Below are 17,320 nucleotides of genomic sequence, written 5' to 3'. Positions count from 1 at the left end.
AGAGTTAGGAAATGGCTTTTGCACAACAAATACGGGGGTAGGAGAAGAGAATCTCAGTGCAATCAGTGTTTATACCTCCAAGAAAGAGATTACAATGAAAGTGGATGGCATTCTCTTAACTACTCCCAAGATTCAATATTATACTTGATCCCTGAGAAATGCTCAAAATCTATCTGCTCCTATATCCCTGCCCTGCAACAGAATAAAATGTGAATGATGGGGGATAAGATGAGATACTTCTGGTGATAGGTCATGGTTTCCTAATGTCTACACCTACAGCACCCACTTCATGTTTGATTTATATGGAATATAGTATTTTGCTTATATAAAATAGTTTGCAAATTTATGTTGCCAATTTAGACACAATTGACTAACAAAATGTATAATTTGCTAAATTTGAATCATGTATATATCCAAGTAGCCATCACCGTAATTGAGATAATGAACCCTCACATCAACCCAAGTTCCCTTCCCGTCCTTAGAATCATGCTCTTTTACCATCCGCCTCCTTTTCCCTTCAGACAATTACACATCTGCTTCCAGTCACTATGGATTATTTGCATATTTTACATTTATTTGTGAGTAAAGTCATATATTATGTAAATTTTTTGTTTGCCTTCTTTCACTCCTCATCATTATTTTGACACATATCAGTGTGGTGTGAATTGGTAGCTCTTTTTTTAATTTATTGCTGAGTAATATGCTGTTGTAAAGATGTTTCATAATTCTTTACCTATTTTTCTGTTGATAGACATTTATGTTATTTTTACTTTGGGGCATTTACAAGTGAAACTATCATGAAAATTATGTATAAGACTTTAAATGGACTATACTTTTAATTTCTTGGGTAATACCCAGGAGAATAGTTGAATCACACAAAAAATACATTTAATTTCTTTTTAAGAAATTGCAAAATTGTTTTCTAAAATGGTTGTACCACTTGACATTCCCACCAATACTGAATTAGAATTTCCCTCCTGCCACATCTTCACTGACATTTTATATGCTCTGTTAGTTAAACCATTCTAATTTTTAGCCTTTATAATAGTTATAAAGAGGTATCTTCCTATGGTTTCAACTTGTTTTTTCTAATGACTAGTGATTCTGACATTCTTTTAATCAGCTTATTAGCATTCTTTATCCATATTTTTATTGTGTATATTTTTATTATCTTATTGTTGATCAAGTAAAGATTTCTCAGAATAATGTTTTTATCATTTCTTCAAAATCAGTACGTCAAATTTCTAATGTAAATAGTTAAGTGATAAAAAATAATCAACTTATAAAATATCCTTACTTGAAAAAATATTGAGAGGAATATGTACATCCCACAAATATCAGTGGTTTGAGCCTTGCTTAAGTCAGTTGGTGCTTAATTTGAAACTTAATAGTTATTAAATGACTTTGGTCTGCCTTATGTGTCAAATAGGCCTATATGAGACAGTGTCCTATTTAATTATCTTGAGGTATCTTAGTAAAAATTAAGCACTGGTTATAATATGTAGGGCCATCCTGTGCTTAGAATAAAAGGTGAAAAACTTTCTAATCCCCATATTCTCCTAAGTGTAGGCATATAATTATTTAGACTCTGTGTTCAATGTTGATTATATATTTTCACATAATTTTCATCAATCATTTCTTCTTCCTTCTCCATTTATTCACTGTTAACCCTACTGTAGTATTTTTAAGTACAGTTTTAAGTTAACTATAAGTTGGTGGTTTAACTTTGTACATGGTAAATTATAAATATAGAAATAAGTGACAACTATCTCTTATCTACTACTTTGGAAATTATTGGAAACAATGGACATATTATATTTAAATCCATTAAATAAATTATATTGCAGTAAATAAAATTAAATATGTGTTCCAGTAAATAAATTATTACTTGCCTTTTTGAAAGTGGCTTTTTATGAATAAGCATCTGGCAAATATTTTCGGTCAATTAAAATAGGCTACAATTCTTCACAGCACTTTGATAGAAGTAGGCGTTGACTACAAAAGACTACTACCTAAGTCAAAAGAACATTCTAGTCATTTGGAAGATTTATCATTGAGAGGGACGTTTTGGGTTGCCTGAGGAAAACATAATAATAAACTAAACTCTTTGTACAATACATGAAATAACTTTATTAGAGGATATTTTTTTCTCTATCCTCTACTGACAATAATGCCTTGGAATTATAGTACCTAAGACACGAATGTTCAGACATTTTCTCTAGAAAGCACATTTTTCACATGTACTTTCTTTTTTCTTTTTTTCAGATTTCTATTTAAATTCTAGATAATATTTGGGTAATATTGGCTTCAGGAGTAATGTGATTCATCGCTTATGTCTAACACCCAGTGCTCAACACAAGTGCCCTCCTTAATACCTACCCATCACCTATTTAGTCCACCTCCCCTCCAGCAGTCCTCAGTTTGCTCTGTATAGTTAAGAGTCTCTTACGGTTTGCTTCCCTCTCTCTTTTGTTTCCCCTTCCCATATGTTTATCTGTTTTGTTTCTGAAATTCCGCATTACAGTGAAATCACATTCCCATGCACTTTCTAAAGAGGTTAAGAATAGTATTATTTTCATCATGTTTTCTTATTATTATGAACAAAAAAGAGTAAAGAGATCAAAACTGAAAATGGCTTCTATTTCAAAATCCATTGGAAGATCCTCAATTTCAGTGGAGAAAAAAGTAAACACTTGCTGTTTTACTTTACCTTGCAGGTGAAACTGTTTGGACGGCACAGCAATAGTGTGCTCGTGAAAGCATCCTTCTGCTACGCTGCCTGTCTGCAGCGAAAGCACTTTGCACCTGTGGAGACGGAAGCAGTATTTTTTGTTGTCTAAAATGTCATAATGTCTCATGATAACAGTGATGTTTCTATGTCTGAACTACTCTACTATTTCAATAGTGTGTGACGTATTGAGTTCTAGTTCGATAAATTGCACTTCTTGTCCAATTTTATGAAATACTGAATCCATTAGCCAGGAGAGAAAGGACTGCAGAGTTACTGATAACGTGAATTAAAACAGGACTTTAGGCAGCACTGTATGCATCTAAAATTTTTATTATTTTCTTTCTTTCCACAGTACAGTTCCCATGGAAGGTTAATCCTTAGTTTAAAGGGCTACAGTGTGATATTTCACAGATATTTCATATTTCATAGTAAGGCTCATGTCTTACTAAAAAGCTCAATCATAATCATTTTTATTCTGTGTCATTTTAATATCTATCCCTACATGTAAAACTTGGGTTTAAATCTTCAAATTTGGAATAAGCCCTGGGCATTATGCATACATCATGCCAACTATATTTTACCTAGATTTATCAAAACTAGGTTCTGACTGATTGTTCAGTGCTAAATAATTCAATTTGAGACTCGTTTTACTATAATATTTTTGCTTATATTGTCAGTGCAGCTGGGCACAAATCAGAACAGCAAGACTATATTTTTGTATCCACTTATCTTTCTTCTGGAATAAAATTCCCAGTTTCAAACAACAAAATTGTTGGTCTTGTGACATGTGTATTCATAGAAGACGTACTTCAAACTTGATAAAATGTAGATAGTTTTATGATTTAAACTCTAATAATACAAAAACACCAGGACTTGGTGTCTTGTGCACGTGTTTGAGGAAACAAATAACATGGCTCAGTCATCACAATATGGCCTTCATTGTAACATACTTGACTATTTGCTTATGTTACACTCACAACTACACACATGTAAATTTATCTGTACAATGTTTGGGGATTTTAAGATGCAAACAGAACAGCTAGTATTCACATGAAGTTTTCATAAAATATTTAAAATGTGAAAGCACTTGCAATTTTTGGAAGTTAGTTTACAAAATCAAGCTCAGATAACTATTTTTGCAATTTAAATATATGTAAATTAGTGATGTTTGTTTCTGTATAATACAAGGTCAGCGGACAATTTTGTAGACCTTAGATTTGTTGAAGGTATTTGCGATAAAAGCTTTAACTTTTATTTTATCAATATTTCTATTACCTGGCAAAGGAAAGTAAGAATGCATATCTTTTGAAACAATGCATTGGAAAAGGTGGTTTGAGAGGATACCTATCTGGGTGACAAATTAACTTTCTATATAAGCCATATCACTTAGGTTGATTACATATACTTTTTATTTAGTTTTTATTTGTTTAAGATTATTTAAGTTCATTTATTTATTTTAAGAGAGAGAGAGAGATGGAGAGAGCACAGGAGGGGCAGAGAGGGAGAGGGTGAGAATCGCAAGCAGGCTCTGCACTGTCAGCACAGAGCTCGAGGCAGGGACCAAACCCACAAAACTGAGCCGAAATCAAGAGCAGAACACCTAACCAGCTGAGCCACCCAGGTGCCCCTGATTACATATACTTTTTTAAATATGCTTAATTTTAAATTGTTTTGACTATTTATGGTTTATCATTGTAGAGCTATATTTTAATACAAAATTTTTACACACCCTAAAAAATGATAGAATGGAGAAGAAAGAAAGGTTAAGGAATCTTGATATTGGTGTTAATTATGATAATGTAATCAGTTGCTATTTAAATCTTATCTTAGGGGATTTTATTAACAAGACCAAGTAGACCTATTATCCAGATATATATTTTTTTACAAAAATATTTATTCAAAGGGGCCCATGAACCTCGATGTTTACAACAGCATTATCAACAATAGTCAAGTGTGGAGAGAGCTCAAATGTCCATCAACTAATGAATGTATACATATGGAATATATTCCATATCTATATAATGGAATATTACCCTGCCATCAAAAAGAATGATATCTTGGCATTTGCGATGATGTGGATGGAGTTGAGCACATTATGGTAAGTGAAATAAATAATTCAGAGAAAGACAAATACCATACAATTTCATTTATCTGTGGTATTTAAGAAATAAAATTTAAAAATATAGAATAAGTGAAAAAAAAGAGAGACAGAAAGAGGCAAATCATAAGGGAGCTACGACGATAGAAAAAAAACTGAGGTTGATAGAGGTGGGTGGGGAATGGGATAAATGGATAATAGGTATTAAGGAGGGCACTTGCGATGAGCACTGGATGTTATATGTAAGTGACGAATCACTAAATTCTACTCCTGAAATCAATTTTGCACTGTATGTTAACTAACTAGAATTTAAATAAAAACTTAAAGAAAGTAGGTGAGAGAACTATGCTTAATAACACAAACTTCTATATCTAACTTATATAGAAGACAGTTTGTACAGTATGCTGATTATCATCTTGTTAACACCCAGTTGAACCACTCTTAGATATATCTGTATTCTTACTGTGCAGCAAAGAGAAACTCAGAATAAAACCTTTTAGAAAAACTGTACCAAATGCTGCTGCTCTATCACTTATCAAAGTGGCTGTGGTGGATTTTGTTCTTTTTCAGGAAACAACTACACAATTTGTGAAAGAAGACATTGATTTAAGTTGCAGATGTAACAGGCTTGAATCCCTATGAAAACTCTTCGACAAAGAGTGTAATTGGTATCTTGAAATCAGTTTTGCATGAGTTAGTGAGTGGATAAATACAATTTAAAAGACAATGGACATTAGTAAATCATCCATATTTGTCTACTTTTATTTATATGAAAAATTAATGGATTATCCCCATTGGTTCAGATTTTTGAAACTACCTACGAATTTTAACTATCACTGATGTCAATAGATAGCTATTAAAATTATCTTTAAGCATCTGACATAAAGGAAAACAATTTCCAAATCAGTAAAATCTATTCCAGGAAACAATGATGCACATTTGACTTGTCCCAGGAAGTCTCCAAAGAGGTACTGCAAACCAAGCAAACTATAAAGAACATGAAGACCAACACAGCAGCATTCCTGTTAAAATGTTTTATAAAAGCACCATTTCTCCCGTGAAGAACAGAATGTTCATCACTGTGATATCAGTTTAAAAAAAATACTGTATATATATATCAAATGTGCTATCAGCCCTCCTGAAAGAACAGAATCAAAAACAAAACAAAACAAAACAAAACACTTGTATCAAAGGACAGATGAAATTGCACATAAAGTTTTCTTCTCTGACTGATATGATCACTATCTTCTCATCTTACAAGCTGGATTTCACAGTGATTGTGGGTGTCCAAATGTATGCCAAGAGAAGCACCCAGTAAAGGATTACATTGTGGAGCCAAACTAATAATTCAGTATTTTGGCCCACTTCTGTTAAAAAAGCTCTGTTTTTCAGTCTCACTATTGATTAGCCTATGATTTCAAAACTAGATGACATTTAACTCTCTTCTTCTTTAATTTTATTTCTTTAAATATTTAGTCAGGATTTTTTTTCTAGGATATTGTTGGGCTAGTTAATAAAAACTTTGTTGACTTAACACATTAGGCTTTTGCTTTATTATAAAACGTAATTCATTTCAGTAGTTACTATGATGGGATCTTTTCTAAAATGCTGAGAAAACATGAGAGGGTTTCTAACATATTACACATTGTTTTTCTATTTTGAACACGGCTAGATTTATATGATTCATAAGTTAAATATTTTTCATGTAGGTTCTTAAAATGTCCCTATAACATTAAAGCAACAAGTAAGAAGTCGTATAGCATAAACAATTTCATGATCTGGATATGATTGCAAATTAGACTTATTCAAATACAATCAAATGTTCATCAAACATATACAAAATCATGCCTTCAAGATGACGATATAAACAAGGTATTTATCCAACAACTACATTAAGTGCAGTAACAAGACTTATCCAAAGTTATCACATGACTCATATAAACTGATTTTTATTTTCTACACAACTATTTTTAAACACACTGGTTATTTAAAAGAAAAGCAAAGATGAAGGAAAGAGGTAAAAAGAAAGGAGGAAAAAATAGGAAAAAAATAATCCAAAAGAATTATCTTAATTTTGGCAAGAATATTTTTTTTAATTTTTTTTAATGTTTATTTATTTTTGAGACAGAGAGAGACAGAGCATGAATGGGGGAGGGGCAGAGAGAGAGGGAGACACAGAATCTGAAGCAGGCTCCAGGCTCCGAGCCATCAGCCCAGAGCCCGACATGGGGCTCGAACCCACGGACCGCGAGATCGTGACCTGAGCTGAAGTAGGACGCTCAACCGACTGAGCCACCCAGGCGCCCCGGCAAGAATATTTTTGAAATAAAATGAAATAAGATAGGCTTCCCAAAGATAATTTTAACTTCCAAGCAAAAGTTTAATTCAGGAAGGGTAAATCCTTACCAGAAGCTGTATTTTAACTCCAGGTACTGGGAGTGAATAATCACAACCATGTGCCACTGTTTACATGTACATGATTTTACAGTTGGCCTACTTATAACAAACAAACGAACAAACAAACAAACAAAAAAACCTAAACTAAAATAACAAAACTTCTCTCCCTCTGTTAATCTTGTCTCCAGTAAAGTTTGAATGGGAAATGATTGCTAAAACTGTTACTTGAGTTGTACCATAGAAATAAATCAGTAAGCGTAATCACAAAGCCTTCAAGGAAATAGGAATTATGAAGAAAAATCACAGTGTTCATAAAAAGAGGAATTTAAGAATGCAGAATACTTCTGTGGAGAAGAGCCTGGGAGGGTCAGATGTTGCAAAAGTGAGTCAGCATGAAAGGTGGAAAGTGGAGGAAAGGTGTTTCTGTTTGAAGTGTGCAGAGAAACATGTATGTCTGTGAAGATGAGGAACAGAAGACCCCTCGTATGGACTCTTTTTCAGAAAGACACCAGGAACAAAGGTAATGGAATTTTTAACAGTTCTACTAATTCCACTTTTCAGAATATTACAGGAATTCACCTGAGCCTTTGCTTTGATAAACATTCTACCAACTCAGCACCCTTAGATTTCTCACTGGTTGTTTCAACACACATGCATAATAGATTTCGCAAAGATATTGTTCAATGGGATTATCTCAATAGAGTAGTCCAATCACTTTCTTCTACAGGTGCAGACTTTCTTGAAATTATTTTGTCTCTCTTTTCTCCTCTTATCCTTTCATACAGTTAAATCTAGACCAGGTTTTCTTTCCTCTCATCTATGATGAGTATCACTTTCTTTTTTCTAAAGGTATCCATTGATTTATTTTTTGGTTACAGGATTTGCTCTATAAATATCTCATCATCCAATGAACATCGTGAGTACCTATAATGGACTAGGTAAGGTACTATGTGCTGACACTATCACAGTGAAGAAACATCATCCCTGGACTATGCAGCCAATGTAATGCTGAACCAGGAATTTACATTATTGTGGGGTTTGTTTGTTTTGACATTACTATTTTCAAGTTTTATTTTTATCGCTCTATCATTTAGTTTATTGTAATAGTTTCTTTCTCCATAATCCACATAGTTGACCTCATATATTAAAATTAATATTACTGTAGAAAAATTTTCCTTTGTTTACTTTTGTACATATTGTCCACTCACGTTTCAGCCTCATGTCCTAATGGATCTATGGAACTGTCTTTCAGACATAATGATCCACTCACTATTTATTATCCAAACCTTTGTTTCTGTCTTCCTACATTTCCTTAGGTTTTTTCTGCATATTCAATAACTTTCTGTCATAAAAAATACAAATCATTCGAAAAATAATAATGTTTTAAAAATATTCAGTCAGTTAAGTGTCTGACTCTTGATTTTGGCTCAGGACATCATCTCATAGTTCGTGAGTTCGAACCCCATGTTGTGCTCTGTGCTGACATTGGAGGATCCTGCTTAAGATTATCTGTCTTCCTCTCTCTCTCTCTGTCCCTCCCCACTCGTACTCTATCTCCCTCTCTCTCAAAAAATTATATATATATATATAATTCCAGACTCTCAGATTCTTTGCTTTTTGATTTTTCATTTCCCTGGTCTTATAATTCTTTCAAGTGCTTTTCGTTCTGTTTTGTTTTGGTTTTTAGTATTAATTTATCTGTGTTGACTTTTAAAGTTCCATATTCCACTAAGATAACCTCAAGATAAAAAATATTGCAGTCACACACACACATAAGCACACCCACACAATTAAAAGTACAATCTACTAATTATCCACGACTTACAGTGCAAAGAATGGGTGTTCTTTGATAACAGTTGTATAACCCTATCGTATTTGACACTTTTTATGCTTTTTATCGATCATATAAATTTTTCTGGATTCATATAACTTAAATCAATATATATTAACAGTTCTTATTCATGATGGCTTTTTTTTTTCTGTAAAGCATGAAAACATGATGAAGTGGGAAAATAATTTATTTTTGCACTCAGGTCTTTGAGTGTTATTGCGTTGAAGATACACATAAATATTTTCATACTAAAATATAACTGATAACATTGTTTTATTGAAGTCCTTTGAACAAGACCTACTTCCAAAATAACCCTATCTATAAAATATCTGAATGTATTCTCAATTAGTAGTGTAATTTCCAACATGAAAGTCCATAGCCTACTTTATTTTAAATATATTTTTATGTCATCTGTGATGTAGCTGAATATATATTGCCTCAAGCTTTAATTCAGAGATCATTTCCTCTAAGAGACCTTGTGCAGTTGGCTGAATGTCTGTCCACTCTGTTCCTGTAGAACTAAGTGCCAAATGCTAAGAAAATCTCACTGCATTAAATAGAAAATGTCTGTTAATGAGTCTGTCTCCCTAATAGATGTGAACATTTGAAGGTGTTTTATTCAACCATCTATTCCCCATATGTACCAAGGAATTTGGCACAGGGCAGATAATAAACAAATATTTGCTGACTGAAGTGACCCTTGAATTATAGTATATCTAATTTCTGACATCCATGTCCGAGTTACATTAAGAAGACATCAAATGCAGTGCCTGGGTGGCTCAGTCGGTTAAGCGTTCAACTTTGGCTCAGGTCATGATCTCACAGTTCTTGAGGTCAAGCTCCATATCGGGCTCTGTGTTAGCTCAGATCCTAGAGCCTGTTTTGGATTCTGTGTCTCCCACTCTCTCCCTCTCCCCTGCTCGTGCTCTGTCTCTCTCTCTCTCAAAAATCGACATAAATAAAATTTAAAAAGGGAAGACATCATAAAATCTCTTAATTCGCCTTATGCTGTCTGTCATAATAGAAATATATACAATAATGACAGAGTATTATATGATTGTTTAATTTTTTATAACAGACTGAATTACTTAAGGGTAGAGACTGTTTCTTTTTTTAAGTGCCTGATACATATTGGTACATTCATTTCTTGAATTATGTCAAACATATATTAATGATATAAATGAACTACATCTCTTATAATGGACTATATATATGCATTTGTATAGCAATGTTGTTCATTTGTGTTTTTCACGCAAAACATAAGAAGAACAATTACGTGCTGAAATAATGCTTAAATTCTGTAATTATATTTTGCTCTAAGTGTGATGCAATGTCCAAAATTAAGGATTTGTGGGTAGAAGGCAGTAAACCAGTTTAAGGGAACTTAATGCCTGGGCTAGGAGTTGTGAAGATTTCCACCTAAGAGATGGGGGTGGAAAGTAAAGCAAGGGGAGGAATCCTGAAATAACACAAGGAAAAAATTAAAGTTTTATGTCCTGATACCACTGACTTCCTCTTCAATAGCATTACCTATAATAATGCACACATAATTTAGACAAATTCTTTATTACTTTACTCATAAAAGGAGAATATCTTTAGTATCAAACATATGTCATCCTTGATATTTCTTTTTATAAAATAAAAGCTCAAATCCATTCATTTTGAAAATAGAGTGGGAGTAAAGTTAGTTTAGCCATTTAGCAACACTAAGCCAACCCAAACAAGGACCCACATGCCTCATGGTATGTAAGCACCTGTCTACTTAAATATGTTGCTTGTACTGAATGTTGACTACAATCAATTGCTGGGTGGTTTTTGTAAAGCATCAACCACAAAATTAATAAGTTTCATCCTTGATGTGTCCAAAGGAAGTCTGATTCCACTCATAGCAATATCCTATTGTTTCCAATCTCATAAAATAGCAACATAAAATGAGAAATTGATATTTTTGTAATGGTAGGAGGAAGACAATTCATGGGGAGTATACCTGGAAATTTTGGGGAATCACGACCGTCATTTAAAAATGACCCTATGCCTCACAAAGAATCCATAAAACTGACATTTTTGTGTCAATCTTGTGGCTTCTTGACCTTTAAATTCCAACATTAGTACAGGTGGATCGATAAATCTTAGTAATGTCCTCAATTAAAATCACTATGTCCTTATTATGCTTACCAGAGAACCACTGCAGTTTGCTGTAAAAGCAGTCTGAATGAATGGAAGCAGTTTTCATTATGCATAACATAGTCATCTGTGCCAGAGTTTATTGGAAGTCAGGTTAATGACTCCAACAAAGTTGGAAAACAGACACCCTATACAATGATGCAAACTTGATGAGATTCTAGAGTATTGCCTTTGCCAAGATATATACTGAAATCTTACTTAATATTTTCACAGAGTAAACAGTAAATAAATATAGAAGCATCGGGCCAATAGGGCATGTATTTATGAGATAAAAAAATCAAACTTCTTTTCTCCATTCTTCTAAGGTGAGTCCATCCATTCAACAAATATATAATTAATTCCAACTATTTGACCAGGAATGTATTAGGTGAGTGGGGGTAAAGTTGAAAAACAGACCAACTAACCAACAGTCTCACTACCTTTAGAAGTTCATGGAATCCTAAACTAACTGTTTTATAAACCAATTATTATAAAACAATATTAAGTAAGTTATAAGATTTTTTTAAGTTACTGTAGGATATGAGAGGAAGAAAGGATTTTGCCAATTTGTAGTGGGCTAAGAAGGTTTCATGGAACAAATGACTCAGAGAAGACCCTTAAAAACAAATACTATTTCAAGGAATCAGATGGAAAGGATACACAAGGAGTATAGAAAGAATATTAATATCAGAATATGATATGTTTCTTTAAAAATACAGGTGATTTGAGGGTTGTGAAAAGTGGCTGAACATCAGGCTGAGTAGAAAGACTGGAATGTACATGATTTTGATATTTGTCTGCTGGGTAACATCTTACAATATTGATAGATTTTATAGGCAACTATCTGCAGAATCCAATGAGTATGGGCTCTGAACTCAGACAGACTAGAAACTTGGCTTCTCATTTAAAAAGCATGTAGTGGTTAAAAGTAAGGGCTTTTGAGTCAAACTTCCTTGGTTCAAATCTAGGCTTCACTATTCCCTGGAATATGTGGTATGTTTTAAGTTAGGAATGACGTGTGCCTGCTAAAGCGTATGTTTCTTCTCCTTCCCCATCTATCAAACAGAAATATTATTAACAACACTGTGGGTGACAGTTACTGTTCTCCACGATTCACCCCCTTTTTGGGAGCGAAGGTAATAGATCGTTGCCCAAGTTCCGGGAACTTTCAGGGTGAATGGGATATGATCTAGTGTCACATTTATCACATCTAAGCAGATGCTTTAGGTGTTATTGCTTATTTTCAGCTGCCCTATTTTCTTATGGTAGCTTTTCTTCCTTCTAAAATCTGGGGAAAAGACTTGTTCAAAGTCAGAGACACTGCAGTTCTACCACTGTCAGGTAATGTGACAAGAAAAGATTGACCCCAAAAGTCCAGAAAGAAGGAAACCTTTTGGTTAGAAGGAGTTCTTAATGATAATTACAATCACCTTACATATCTTAAATTTATTTAAATTCAAATTAGTTAACACATAGCATAGTATTGGTTTCAGGGCATAGATCACTTACATATAATACCCAGTGCTCAACCCAACAAGTGCCCTCCTTAATGCTCATCACCCACTCACCCCTCTTCCCCAACTCCCCTCCAGCCACCCTCAGCTTGTTCTCTGTATTTAAGTCTCTTATGGTTGGCCACCCTCTCTGTTTTTATCTTATTTTCACTTGATCATAACAGTCGCCCTTAGATAAATTGGCTGTAGCCTTACTGGTCATTTCGTTTTCACTCTGGCTGTTATATTTATCAGATCTCATCAAACTCATATTTCAACAACTCATCTGAATTTTCCTGGCTGAACTTCTTGTTTCTGCTTTTAGAATTACTAGAAAGACTTCTTGTCTTCTTTCTAATATTTGCTAAGAAAAGTAAAGATTTTGAAAAATTTCTGAGAAATATTATCTACATCTGATGATAGATCCCATGCAAAATCAGTGCTACACATTGACAAGCACAAGCTTAATGAATGGATAAAATGGTATGTTATTTGGAGGTTTGTGAATGCTTCTAAGTTACATAGAATGAATTAATATGTTAATATAAACTATCTCAGAAGGTCCAATTATAATCGCTTGAAAAAATATGCAAGAATATAATCACAACTATTTTAATCATTTTATAATATGCACATGAAAGAACATGGAGTATGTTAGTTGAAAAATATATAGAGATAAGACTTGCATATTAAGCCATGTTATTATGTTTATGCAAATCAAATACCACTTACAACTTCTTCATTACAAGGAGGAGCTTAATGTCATTTTGCCTTTAAAATACATACTTAAATAATGAAATTCACATTACATGGTTTGACTCTCTTCAAATTCCTTGATGTCTAGAATACAGTTCACTTTGTGACTATAATGAAACAACTTCCTTGCCTGGTATCATGTGCTGAGTATTGAGATGCTTACTCATTCACAAACAGCTGTGTAAATTGGAACCACAATCATCTGATTCAGAAGAAACACTATCCAGAGGCATGTCTATACGTAATTAAGTAGGTTCTTAAAATAACTATGCCTTATCTTGATAACATGTTATCTACATCAGTAAAGTCAATTGCAAGTTCAGGGGTCAGATTACAAAGGATTGTATTTGTACAATCAATGTTAGATTAGGAGGTTACTGGGGTTTTCCCAAAATTCCCTGGAACAATGCAGAAGTTGAAAGCTATTAAAAGTATTCACAAGAATCCATTTTCTAATGTCTGGAAAATGTACAGGTATACCTCAGATATATTTCAGGCTCAGTTCCAGACCACTGCAATAAAGTAAATATCACCATAAAGAGAGTCAAATGAATTTTTTGATTTCCCAGTGGATATAAAAGTTATGTTTGCACCGTACTGTGGTCTATGAAGTGTGCAATAGCATTGGGTCTTTAAAATGTGCATACGTTTGGGAGCCTGGGTGGCCCAGTTGACTAAGCGTTCAACTCTTGATTTCAGCTCAGGTCGTAATCTCACGGTCATGAGACACAGCCCCTGGTTGGGCTCAGTGCTGGGGCATGGAGACTGCGTAAGATTTTCTCTCTCCCTCTCTCTCTGACCTTCCGCCCACTTCTCTAATAAATAAATAAAGAAAATTTACATACCTTAATTAAAAATACATTATTGCTAAAAAATGCTAACCCTCATCTGAGCTTTCGGGAAGTCATAATATTTTTGCTGATGGCAGGTATTGCCTCAATTCGATGGCTTCTGATTGATCAGGGTGCTGGTTGATGCAGGTTGGAGTTGCTGTGACAATTTCTTAAAATAAGACAAAATTTGCCACACACATATTGACACTTCCTTTCACAAATAATTTCTCGGCAGCATGTGATTCTGTGTGATAGCACTTTATCCAAAGTAGAACTTCTTTCAAAATTGGTTTCAGTCCTCTCAAACAGAGTGCCTCTCTGCCTCTCCCAGTGCACTCTCAAACAGAGGCAGTCCCCTCTGCCTCTGTTTTATCAACTAAGTTGACATTATTTTCGAAATCCTTTGCTGTCATTTCAATAGTCTTCACACCACCCTCACCAGGAGTGGATTCCATTTCAAGAAACCACATTCTTTGGTCAGCCATAGGAAGCAACTCGTCATCTGTTCAAGTTTTGTCATGAGATTACAGCAATTCAAGTTATATCTTTGGGTTCCAATTACAATCCCAGTTCCCAGGCTATTTCCAAGACACTTGCATTTTCTTCTTTCTCTGAAGTCTTAAATCCCTCAAAGTCATCATGAGGGTTAGAATCAACTTCTTCCAAACTTCTATTAATGTTGAAATTTTGATCTATTCCCGTGAATGTTCTTAATGGCATCTAGAATGATGGATCCTTTCCAGAAGGTTTTCAATTTACTTTGCCAAGAGCCATCAGAGGAATCAATCTCTATGACAATGATAGCCTTACAAAGTGTAATTCTTAAATCATAAGACTTGAAAGTCAAAATTCCTCCTTTGACCACGGACTGCAGAATGGATGCATTAGTGGATATGAAAACAATATTCATCTCATTGTACATTTCCATCATGTCACTTGGGTGATCAGGAACATGGTCAATGAGAAGCAATATTATGAAAACCTTTTTTTTTTTTTTTTCCTGAGCACTGAGTCTCAACAGTAGGCTTAAAATATTTGGTAGGCCATATTGTGAACAGGTGTGCTGTTATCTTCTTTACTCTTCCATTTATGGAGCATAGTCAGAGTAGACATAATATAATTCTTCAGGTCCTTAGGGTTTTCAGAATAGTAAGTGAGCAGTAGCTTCAAATTAAAGACACCAGTTCCATTAGCCTCTACAAAGGTTCAGGCTGTCCTTTAAAGTTGTGAAGACAGGCACTGACTTCTCTCCAGCTACGAAAGTCTTAATCAGCTTCTTCTTCCCTTAGAAGGTTCTTTCATCTGTCTTGAATATCTGTTGTCTAGTAGAGTCACCTTCATTCATTATCTGAACTCTATCTTCCGGGTCACTTGCTACAGCTTCTACATCAAAACTTACTGCTTCACTTGGCACTTGTATGTTACAGAGATGACTTCTTTCCTTAAACCTTATGGTCCAGCCTCTGCTAATTGCAAACGTTTCTTCTTCAGCTTCCTCATCTCTCAGCTTTCATAGAACTGAAGAGTTAGAGCCTTGCTCTGGATTAGGCTTTGGGTTAAGGGAAGGTTAGGTTTAATTTGGCCTTCTATCCAGACCACTAAAACTTTCTTCAGATCACCAATAAGGTTGTTTGGCTTTCTTATTGCCGGAGTCCAGCTCCAGCAGATCCAGGGGTTCCCGAAGGATGAACGGCGTCGGTGAAAAAGTGAAAATAAAACTAAAATAAAAAACTAAAATAAAAATGGACGCAGACAACAGCAGTGTGTTGAACTGGCCGATTTATTGCAGTGAATGTGGCATTATATATGCTAGTGATTTCCTTGTAGCATACGTCATCTATGCTTTTCTAACATTACCTAATTTTGAAAATGTTCCTATGTACAAACAACCTTTAAGAAATAACATGGCGATTTTCCCCTAACTTTCCCGCATATCTTTTGATTATGGATTAATTTCTTACATTATTCCATTATGCATCTGCGTTTATCTATAATCTACAAAGCATTTGCTTTGTTGTTCTCGTGAAAGGCCCTCCATTTCTCAACACCTCAAGTGGAACAGTTACGGGGACATGACTTCCTAACCACATGAGGCCAGAAGAACAATGTGTTTGCCTCAGTCCGAGGTGCCAGAAAGGGGCTGAAAAGGCCTTAGAAACCCGTGCCTCATACATTCTCAGAGAGACAATGCACCTAGGAACTAATGAACCATTTGGTACCTTAACCAACTAGGTTCAGTCACATCTGCAATGCCTCCGGGGGCCAGGTGGGCCTAGGGGTTGAAGTCATCTGTGCCCAGAGATACACTCCTTAGTTGCCCGAGTGGGGCTTTCAAATCTATATGTCTCTCCTTTACAGGCCCTCTTTGCTGGCAAATGTATGAGGCTATCCTTCCTGTAAGTAGAGGAGTCTCCTTAGGGGATGGCAAAGGCTAAACGTAAGGCCGCATAATTTCTTACGGAACCTTATTTTCTTCCCTAACGGTTCTTTTCCCACGGGGCCTGCCGAGGGCAATTCCCCAACAGACAATACCCCAGATACTTTAATAAGGCCAAATTACCTAAAAGCGGGAGTACAAGAAGCTTCACTGTTGGCGGGCTGCCCTTCAGTCACCGATCTGTCCACAGCCCGGGCCCTGCCACTCAGGCTGGGAGAGCTCCGCTTCCAGCATCTTATCATTTGTTTCCCTGGACTAGCACTTTAATCTCCTTCAAGAATTTCCTTTGCATCCACAACTTGCTAACAGTTTGGCACAAGAGGCCTAGCTTCTGCCTGTTTCTGCTTTTGAAATGCCTTCCTCAGTGAGTTTAATCATTTCTAGCTTTGGGTTTAAAGTGAGAGATGTGATTCTTCCTTTCGCTTGAACACTTAGAGGTCATTGTAGGGTTGTTGATGGGCCTAATTTCAATATCCTTTCATGTCAGAGAACAAGAAGCCCCAAGGAGAAGTAGGGAGACAGAAGAATAGCCAGTCAGTGGAGCAGTCAGAACACACACAACATTCATCGATTAAGTTCAC

The 17,320-nt window shown here is 35.0% G+C and overlaps 1 pseudogene; it reads right to left on the bottom strand.

The window, feature by feature from the left end:
* The window catches only part of LOC109260128 (glyceraldehyde-3-phosphate dehydrogenase-like), a 90,629-nt pseudogene extending 73,648 nt beyond the window's left edge, over positions 1 to 16,981 (bottom strand).
* Positions 16,982 to 17,320: the final 339 nt, after the last annotated feature.

The sequence above is a fragment of the Panthera pardus genome, unplaced genomic scaffold (assembly GCF_024362965.1).
Source record: "Panthera pardus isolate Hobbes unplaced genomic scaffold, ASM2436296v1 HiC_scaffold_15, whole genome shotgun sequence".
Taxonomy (NCBI): Eukaryota; Metazoa; Chordata; class Mammalia; order Carnivora; family Felidae; genus Panthera; species Panthera pardus.
Note: the sequence above shows the minus strand (reverse complement) of the source record. Positions and strands in the feature narration are given on the sequence as shown.